Source organism: Ambystoma mexicanum, chromosome 4q (assembly GCF_040938575.1).
Source record: "Ambystoma mexicanum isolate Mex_15411 chromosome 4q, UKY_AmexF1_1, whole genome shotgun sequence".
In the NCBI taxonomy this organism is placed as follows: Eukaryota; Metazoa; Chordata; class Amphibia; order Caudata; family Ambystomatidae; genus Ambystoma; species Ambystoma mexicanum.
In genome coordinates, this window is record NC_090928.1 from 690,484,207 (window position 1) to 690,495,177 (window position 10,971).

The following is a 10,971-nucleotide window of genomic DNA, read 5'->3' on the forward strand; positions in this document are numbered from 1 at the left end:
ACGATCTACTAGTGTGTAGTGATCTGTCACCCACTAGGTCAGAGTTGCAGAAATCCATCTTAACATAAGTTACAACAACTGTGCACGCTGGTCTATCCTGCTGGAACAGGAGGGGGTTTCGGAGGGTGTATGGATCCCAGTGCAGCATGCAGCACTGTTAGAAATACTGATAGAAGCATTATCCCAGTCATCTGTTGTGGCGGTCGTCAAGTACGCCGGCCACACTAATGGGACAGACGAAATATTGATGGGGAACATGGCTGATGACACAGCCGCCAAAATGGCGGTGTATCTGCCAAATGAAATACCTGCTGAGTACGTTCTGACTGCCCCACCGTCAAGGGAATGTCCAGCACCTTATACAGCGTTGCCCATCTCCTAGATGATCGAACTACAAGAAAGGGCACCTGAAAGGGAAACAGAATTGTGGTCATGCATAGGTTGTAAGCAATATCTGACAGATCTGTTATGCAGGCTAGAGAGCTCTGGGAAGACAGTAATGTCACAGGAGCGGCTAGCAGTAACCTTTGAACAGTTACACTACCCATCTTACAGTTCGAAGAAACATATAGCAGCAGACATCCAGGAGGACTGTTTTATACCAAACATCCAAGAAAACATTACAGAAATGGTCATACACTGCACCACATGTCAAGGTTTTAGTACAGGGATGATGCTACATACGTTATGGGGCAACTTGCCCCACCCTATTGGGCCGTTTCGTGAATTACACATAGATTACGCTATATGGGTGAGCATTGTAATGGATCTAGGTACCTCGTTGTAGTGTTTTGTTCTTTCTCAAGGTGGGTGGAAGAAGGACCATGTGCACATCTGGATGCCAAGTGTGCTGCTAGATTATTAGTACGGGAGGTATTCCTACAATCGGGTGTGTGCAAGGTTTCAAGGTCATTGCACACATTTTTCAATGCATTATTTCAGCACGTTACAGCACTACTTGGGATCAAGCACCGAATGTGTTCAATTTACCTCCCTCAAGCGAATGGTGTTGTGGAGAGAATAAACAGGCTCCTTAAAAGCAAGTTATCCAAACTGTGTACCACGTTGAAGAAAAACTGGGTGCACTATTTTCCCCTGGCCCTCTTTCGTTTACACACACAGCCAAGCAAAGATCACCATTTGTCACCTCACAAAGTGGTGAACAGCCAGCTTATGTATACTTTCATATCCTCTGTAAGGAGGGCTTCAGACGCATATAGGACATCAGTGGTGCTAGGCGATGAGTTCAAAGAATATTGGACCACACTAACTGTGGACATTAAATGTGTCTCCCAACAGATTGCACCTCCCAAGATTATGACGACAGAGACACCAGATGTTGAGACTACTACAGTGACAGATCCCGAGCATCTGTTGCTGACAAGCTTACTTGCACCTCCCACCATCATGGAGGGGCTGTTGTTCACTGGCCACATTGCACTCAGCGCTATTAGTAATCCCAGAAGAACACCTGAAGGGGGAGCACTGCCTGCCGAGGGACCAATTAGTCTCCCCAGAGTCGAAAAATTAAGATAAGGGTCTGTTGCGCACACAAGAGCTCCACATCTTGCCAGGAAAAGGACAGTTACAACAACCAAAGAGGACGAAAAGATCGAATTACATATCCAAAGAATCTTCTTCATTGCTTGCTGAAATACTAGAAGAATACAGGCTCTTCAGTTCAGCAGAATCCTTGTTTGTATTTTTACTTTTGCCTCAAGTGCAGGCCGCAGCAAATGCAAAATGGTTGAAGATCGTAAGATGGGAACTGGTTCAGCTCGCGAATGATTCAACGTGATCAAGGTTGAGTTGCGTGCATTGAGACTTATGACAATGTGAAACCGCTATGTGTTGGACATGTTAACACCATTAGTAGGTGGGGTTTGCAAAATGTTTGGCAATTCCTGCTGCACATTCATGCCTCCAGAGGATGCATAAAATGCATCATTATCTCACATCATCACAGCTGTCCATGGCCTGGGTGTTCGCATGAAGTAGAAGGGAGGAATACAGGACAGAGATTGGTTTAACTGGGCATTTAGCTGGGCCCCGTCGTGGCTCGGAGAGATCATTTAGATGTTAATGCCCATAATTGTGTTCATCCTGGTTATTTTCTGCACCTGTCGGTGGCAATTCGATGTTGTGTCGAATAACTTTCCCCCTTCATCTGGTGATGGTGATTTCTCCAAGATTACTGTCGCCATTATAATGAATGCCTTCAACCAATTATCCCAATTGTGTTCTACCTGTGCTTTTCGTGCTAAGATTTTCTCCTCAATCTTTTTGGGGTCCCTAAATGCATCATAACCCTTTCTTTGTGCTTCGCTTAGTGAAAATATTTCCAGTTTAGAATGATACATCATTTGTCTTACCCCCACAGGCAGTCGGTAAATGATGGGATACCAGAGACAGAGCCTGCAGTGACTTACACTCACTTTCATGAGGCACTCAGAAAGTCAAGATATGCGACAAGGGGGCGCTAATGGCAAAACTGGATATTGAGTCAGCATTTAGCCTCCTACCAGTGCACCCAAACTCCTAACCTTGGCTAGGTTTCATATTTGAAAGAAAATGTTATGTGGGCAAATGCCTACCAATGGGATACGCAATAGCATGCGCCCTATTTGAGGAATTCAGCTCCTTTTTCCAATGTGCTTTCTTAAAAAGATTACCAGAAGCGCAGGTAGTACACTACCTGGATGATTTCATGCTGATAGGTCAACCAGGGACAGGGGAATGCCAAAACATGATGGAAATGGCAGCACAGTGGGGAATACCTTTGGCAAGGGAAAAAAACATCAACAAGCATAACCTTCTTGGGTATAGAAATAGATTCTAGAGCAGGAATGTGTAGGATACCGAGCAAAAAGGTAGAAGAATTACTGGGCAAAATCAGATCCTTAAGAGGCAAGATCAAAATCACAATTAGAGAAATACATGCATTGATATTGATATTGATATTTTATTTCTATCGCGCTCGTACACAAGTGTTTCAGAGCGCGACAAGGCAAGGGAGAACAAAACAGCGATCTTACTAGGCCCAGTGACATTGAGAATGCGCAAATGCATAGAAGAGGAGGAGGGGAAAAGTGCATGGAAGGGGGAGAAGTGGAAAGTGCGAAGCAGAGGAGAAACAGATAAATATTAATAAATAAATAAATAATAAAGGCAACAAACAGTGGTAGTGCAGCCATCAATTTGCAAGTGCTAGGTTTAAGGCAGCAGACAGGGTAGGTCTAATAAGTGCAGGAAGAAAAAAGAGGGGGGTTGTATGGGTACAGATATAGACCCCAGTGCAAGGGGTGATCCGGAGGAAGGGCGGGAGGGTGGCAGGGTGAGCAGGTACCTGGGCCCGGAGGACAAAGGGTGGCCAGGTGCACAGTGCCAAGAGAGAGAACAGATCAGCAGGAGAGAGGAGGAGCAAAGGCAGAAGAAAAAAGGAAGGTCTTGAGGGGCTTCCAGGACCGGAGATGGTTCTCCTCACATTTTAGAGTGGCAGGGCGGCTGTTCCAGAAGGAGGCCCCAGCCAAAGACAGAGATCTACCCCAGCTTGTTTCTGTGAAAAACGACTGACCCTGAGGGAGTTAGAGGTAGAGGAGCAAAGAGCTCGAGAGGGGAGGTATTTGCGGAGGGATAGCTGAAGGTATTTTGGACCCAGGCCCCAGAAAGCTTTGTGGACAATGCAGAGGGTTTTGAATTTAATCCTTGCATCCACTGGGAGCCAATGGAGAGATTTCACAGCTGGAGAGATTCGATCCCAGGGCTTGAGGCCAAGGACAAGTCTTGCAGTCCTGTTCTGGATTATTTGTAGAGGGAGGAGAGTATAGGCAGGTAGATTTAGAAAGAGGCTGTTACAATAGTCCAACCTAGAGAGAACCAGAGCTTGGGATACCATGAGCTTCTGGGGGAAGGAGAGGAAAGGCAGAGTACCTCTGAGGAGGTGCAGTAGGAAGTTTGACTTTTTAGAGACCTCAGAGAAGTGGGCAGAGAAGGAAAGGGTGGAGTCAAAGATTACCCTGAGGTTCTTAGCCTCGCAGGTGGGGGTAGGAGGAGGGCCAAGGGAAGCTGGCCAGAGAGTGAGGGGAACGGATGGCGAAGGTGTGCCGATGAGGAGGATCACCATCTTGCTGGAATTCAGACAAAGATCATTGGTGGCACACCAATCTTGAATGGCAGGTAGGCAATCAGAGATGAGAGAGGGAGAGGAGGTGGCTGAGGGCAGCCTGAAAATGATTTGAGTGTCATCAGCGTACCACTGGAAATTTGAGCAGAAAATGGCAATGCAGTGGGCGAGAGTTGCTAGGTATTGGTTGAAAAGCCAGGGCGAGAGGTTAGACCCCTGGGGAACACCACAGGTAGAGAGGAAGATAGATGATAGTAACGACCCAAGTTTGACCTGGGACGGTCAATCATAGAGGAAAGAGGTCAGCCAGGCTAGAGCCTGATCAGTGATACCCAGGTTTTCACGGAGACGGTTGAGCAGGATGGTATGGTTAACCTTGTCGAAGGCAGAAGAGAGATCGAGGAGGAGGAGGAGGAGGACAGAGGGAATGTTAGAGTCAAGGTTGGAGAGGAGATCTTCACGGATGTTCAGGAGAGCAGTTTCCGTGCTTCTGGCAGCTCTGAAGCCAGACTGGTGGTCATGGAGACAGCCAACAGAATTGGAATGAAGGTTAAGCTGAGAGATGGCCAACTTTTCCAGGAGTTTGCCCAGAAAGGGAGTAATGGAAATTGGATGATAATTAGCTGGACAAGAAGGATCAGCTGTGGGTTTCTTGAGAAGAGGATGCACAAGGGAGTGCTTCAGAGGGGAGGGGAAGGATCCTGAGGCAAAGGAGTGGTTGCAAAAATCAGCAAGGGCCCGAGCAAGGGTGTCAATGTGGCCCTTGATGGTTTTAGAGGAACAGGGATGAACCTGTTTTGACGAGGCTTTCATAGATCAGACATGTCTAGCGACCTTGTCAGGGGAGAAAAGAGGAAAGGACGAGAAGGATAGTGGGGGGTGGCTAAAGGAGGGTCAGCAAGCACAGATGGAGAGGGAAGAGGAGGGGTGGTGTGGAGAGGGTGGACAGGATGTCCTGGGTTTTTTAGATGAAGTCAGAGGCAAGTGCTTTGCAAAGAGCCTGGGAGGCAACAGGAGAGGTAGAGACTACAGCAGGGTTGGCCAGCTCCTTGCAGATTTTAAAGAGTTCGGCCGAGTTGTTAGATGCTACAGAGACACGAGCTTGAATGTGGACTCTCTTCTTGGTGAGGACAGAGAATCGGTATTGCCTTTGTTGCAAGTGACAGGCCAGTTTGTCAGAGGATGAACAGGAAGCCCTCCATTTCCTCTCAGCCGCCCTACGCTTACGTTTAAGTGTAGCTAGGTCAGAGTCATACCAGGAATTGCACTTGGCTTTAAATTTAATTGATATTTTATTTTCATTGGCATTGGCAGGTAGCCTACATTTTGCAGCCAGGGTGATACCATAGGACAAACCATTTGCAAGAAGCTTGGAATTAAGAACAAAAGGCCACCAGAAGCCCCATTCACACATAAGATTGGGGCAAGAGGTTAAAAAGGATTTACTGATATGGGAGGAATTCCTTACAAAATTCAACAGTACAACAATATGGTGCACGCCATTGAGCAAGGTCAATAAGAGGGTACTGTTTACCGATGCTGGAGGGAGTAAAGGTTTTGGGGCAATACTGAGCACGGCATAGTTCGCTGGGGAATGCCCAGACACTTGCCATACTGCAGGATGGACCAGGAATATTAATCTACTTGAGATCATCCGGATCTGGCTGGCACTGCACATCTGGGGTTGTGAAAATGTATTTTCTATGATACGGCCTGATAGTAAATTTTGGCCTAAGCACATTCGCATTGCACTGTAATAATGCACTGAATGAACCTGAAAAAGCCTTACTACGCCGTCATTTTGAGTTGCCCACCATTTTGATCACCTCCTGCATTCTGTTCCAAGTTCAGAACTTGTGTTTTCGGCTTCAACAGAGCAAGATGAACTTTGTGCTGCTTTATGATGTTAACTTGGATAAGAATGTTGAAGCTGCTAGGGTGGATTGTTTATCCTGCACTGAAGAACCTTGAAGCTAAACAAAAGCTGTACTTATCAGTAGTTTATATGCCATCTGTGCCAACAATGCCTTCCCTGTTCAAACAGTAAAGTAGATGAATGAATAGTTGAACGTGCTCCTCTGCAGAAATCTTTGTTTTTTCTCCTTGGAACTAACTGACTTTAAGCTCAAAGAACAAATGGTAGACAAATATAAACAAGTAAAATAAGGAATGTTACCTTGTGTCTTGTATTTGATAAACATGTGAATTGTTTGATGGAAAACAGCAAACTATGCAATGATGTTTAAATATGAATTAGTTATGTAGTTAGGTCATGAACCCTAGGTTATGTGTTATGTGAAGAGGGGCTGGACGATGTGTCCAAGAATTTGTATAAATATATGTGCTTTTGGAATGTTCAGTAGTCTCTCATCACGGTGTCTGCTTGCACACAATGTGGGGTGTTGAGAACAAAGTTGATACTAGATAATAAATACAAATGTAACTTTGACCTTGTGACTGGCATATTTCTCTTATGTGGGAGTAAGCCTTGATATTTTTAATCTTTCAGATGGCGCCCGAATAGGGACCCTCAGGATGGATGACACACCGCTTGGACGAAGATGAGGCCACCAGACTGGGATCGGAGAGTGACAGGGCACCCTGCAAAGTGAGATGCGATTCCTCTGCAGTACTGCACGCCCGATCCCTGGGCGGTGGGCAGCGTTTAGAGGGAATCCCGAAGAGGTGCCCGATGTCGAGGCTTGTTTGACAAAAACACCAGCCACGATGATTGATGTCCATTTGGACCTTTGTTGGTTGAAATCAGGTGAGTCGTGCCCCGATTCATAAAAGTCCTGATATTTGTTTGGTTGTAAGTTTTGTGTTTGCAAATACAAACGTTGCCAGGTAAGATTGTGATTTAACTATGCCTGGGAAATTGTCATGCTGCTTCGCCGTATTTTTCCACAGGGAAAGACATTCTTTGAAACATGGCCAACCGGTGCCACCCAAAAGGTTACCAGCTTATCAAATGTATTGGGAGCTATCGTATTTAATGCTATTTGGCACAGACAGACCAGACATGTTCCTGAGCTTCAGTGACCAGATTATGGTAGTTTTGAAATTGCCCGCTTAGAGCATTTGGAATCTGTATTGTTGAGAAAAAAGGCTAGGCCTGCAGCATTTGACGCTGTTAGGGATTAGAGGAAGGAAGCTATGTAGTGACTCAAAAGTAGAGAAAAGCATGTGTGTAGACACATGACGAATGCTGAGAAAGCATTGTTGCATGATCAGCAGAAACAGTCAGAATCCATTAGAGGTATGAATAGGGCTTTCCAACTAGAAATGCAATAGATCTATCCCTCTCAGGATTTGCATGCATCAGACAAGTTAATTAATAAATTATTGAATGAGCGTAGAACTGATTCAACTGCACCGCCTCCTTATGTGCCTCCTTCCGTTCTTGTTCCTCTCCTCCCGTTTCCTCTGCCTCCTGCTGAACAAGATTTGTATGAACTCTCTTTGCCAGGTGGTTCTGCTCCACCTGTAGTGGTTGAAGGGGCGGGAGCTGATTAAAGAATAGTGACTTGTAGCACAATAACTAAAGACAGAAAGAAAGAATTGTATACGTGGCTGAGAAGTACATAGAAGAGGGTGATGAATAGGCTGCTTTGGTTGCGATTTCTGTCCAAGGGGGTATTCCTGAACATAATATTTTGATAGAACGGATGGGAAAGTATTTAGTTGATATATGGAGTGATTTGACAGACATGAATGTGCCACAGGGGCTGCGAGATTTGAATGTCCTTGTACGCTCAAGTGACACTGCGGCTAAAGTATATGAGCATATAGCAAAGGTATTTGAGTTTAAAAGGGAGCTAGATTGGTTACAGAAAGATGAGATGGATGAAAATGGACGGCAGGTTTCATATGTGCAGAAGCGATTTCTTCCTCCATTGAAACCAATGAGTGAAGAAATGCGCATTTGCACAAGAGACGCTCTTAGATGGATTTCGGATGTTTCATTTTCTCCCATTGATGAGCATGACAGATTTAGTCATTATGCTCTGGCAATTCAAAGGAAAGTGTTACAGGTGATGGTTGACTATTTACAGGATGAATGTATGAAGAAAAAGTTATGTTGTCCCATAGAACTGATGGTTATTTGTAAAAGAGCGTTCTCACCCGATACTACATTGACTTATTTGTCACTTGATTTGGCCTTACTGCTTAATAGACGTTCAGATTTGCCTTCTTTAAAATTGCCAATGAGAGGTTCCTCTGACATTTGTTCCAAAAGTAGAGATTCCTGCTGACACCGGAGCAGGAACACCTGCCACCAGTATAGCAGCAAATGATATCTCACAGTTTGTCCATGTCCCGTTTTCTAGACAGGAACTGAATACCATTAAGCCATCAGTTCCAGACATTAGGAAGAACCCAGCAGGAATTTACAAAGAAATAGAATCTGTCTTACGTTTGTCCGTTTTTACATTGAGCGATATAGATTTGTTGTTTCCCGTGATCCTTCCTGCTGATTAATGGAAGCAAATTAGAACTGTAGATGATCAGGCAGTGATGGGTGATACATGGGATGCCTTAGTACTAGCAGATGGGGAAAGGAAAGCCGGCGAGAAACCGCTACAGGTGATACTGATGTTGCCAGATAGAATAGTGACTAAATTAAAAACTCTGGTACCGGAAAAGAATATTATATGGGATAAGCTTACAGCTTGCATGCAAGGGAAGTCAGAGGGTGCAACAGAGTATTTTAACAGATTTTAGCAAATATTTTTGGATTTTAGTGGTCAAGATTTAAGTACGGAGCCAGGAAAGAGGTTGTTTGTTGACAAGTTTGTGTGTGGATTGTTGCCTGAAATCCAATCACATATTATGACTTCTGAGAGTGCATGGCAAGCAAAATCACAATCTGAAGTGTTACATATGGCCCAGTATTATGAAAACAGGGTTAATACGGAGAAAGAGCAGATAGAAAAGAAGAAGGGCGATTTGAAGACTAGAGTGTTATTACAGCAAATAGCCAGAGGAGTGAGAGGTGGGAATACATAATCTAGAGGCCATTTTACACCACAGGATGGTGCACAACTGGGTCTTGTGCATATAAACCAATGTGCATACTGTAGACTAGAGGGTCATTGGCGAGCACAATGCCCGTTCCTTCAGCAGAGATTGAAAAGCATGTATGGCGCTATGGGTAGACGATCCAGAGGCCGTCCTGGGATAGAGGGTCCTGGCAGAAATCCCTTTGCACAGAACCAACAGGTACCACCACAAGATAATCAGCAACAGAATCTTAATAGTGGGAATATTTTTGATAAACCTTCGAATGCCTATTTTTCTGAAGATTTTATGTCTGACGATATACTGTACCGTTAGGACAGCCCAAAGCAGGGCTTGGAACCAATACCTATTCCTGTTGATCAGAAAGGGCCCTACGTTGAAATGAAGGTGGGGAATAGGGAGCATCTCTTCTTGATAGATACAGAAGCACAGAAGTGTTCTATAGATCATCCACAGGTTCCAGATATTCCACTGTCAGGGCAGAACAACATTTCTGTAGGGTTCTCTGGTACGCCAGTGGTTAGTCCGGTCTCTCGGCCAGTACCAATTTCACTGGAACCATTCACTGATTCTTGTCCATTTCTGTTGACGACAAATTGTGGCGAAAATTTGTTGGGATTGAATTTATTGAAGAAATTGAATGGTATAATTCATTGTTCTCCAGATAGAGTGTACTTGATGATTTCGCCCCCAAAAACGTCTGTTTCCCAATTTTTGTCTATGCCTTTACCACCTGAATTGAATAAAGCTCCCTCATGTTTATGGGCTGTTAATGACGACGACGTTGGAATTTTACAGGTTGAGCCAGTTAAAATTGTTTTGAAACCAGGTGTTAAATTACTGCGTATCCCGCAGGATAAGATTTTGGTCGAAGATGAACAGGCCTTGAAAAGTATTCTTTCAGATTTCATACACCGAGTTGTGATTGAAGAAATTGCGGGGATCGTGTGTAATAGCCTGATTTTTCCAGTTTACAAGAAAGAGGATAATGCGAATTGTTTCCATTTCATTATTGATTTGAGCGCAATTAATAAGATGGTTGTTCCACAGTTCCCGATTGTGCTCGATGAAACCACTATTCCGACTATGATTCCAGCCACGTCTACATATTTTAGTGCTGTGGATTTGAAAAATGCTTTCTTTAGTATTCCTGTGCATATTGACAGCAGATATTTGTTCGCGTTCACCCGAGGGGAATGCTCGTTCACGTTCAATTGTGTTCCGCAAGGATACACTAAGGGTCTGAGTATTTACAGTAGAGCATTGAAAGAGCAGCTTGATATGCTTGAGTTACCTTCCACATACATGTTGCTGCAATACGTAGACGATCTACTTTTAGCTGCTGATTCTGAAGATGCTTGCATGGAGGGCACCGTGTTGCTTCTCATTCATTTAGCAAAACATGGGCGTAAGGCTTCATTGAAGAAATTTCAATATTGTCGACAGGAGATCGCCTATTTGGGATAACTCCTGTCGAAGGAGGGAAGAAGGCTGACATCTGACCCGATATAAAGCATCTCTGATATGTCTGTTCCAAATACACAGAAGGAGGTCAGAGCTTTAATTGGCATGGCTTCATGTTGTAGACAGTGGAGTCCACATTTTTCGTTGTTGATAAAATGTTGTTAAAACCTTTGTTGGCATTGACAAAGACGGACATTTCTTTGCCGTGGACCATGGATTGCCAGAACGCTTTTGATTTGCTTAAGGCTGCGTTGTGTTCAACACCAGTTTTGGGCACAGGAAATTACGAAAAGTTTATTTTTGTATGTGCATGAATGTGACGGGTGTGGTTTGGCTGTTTTGACACAGGAATGTGGGGGTAA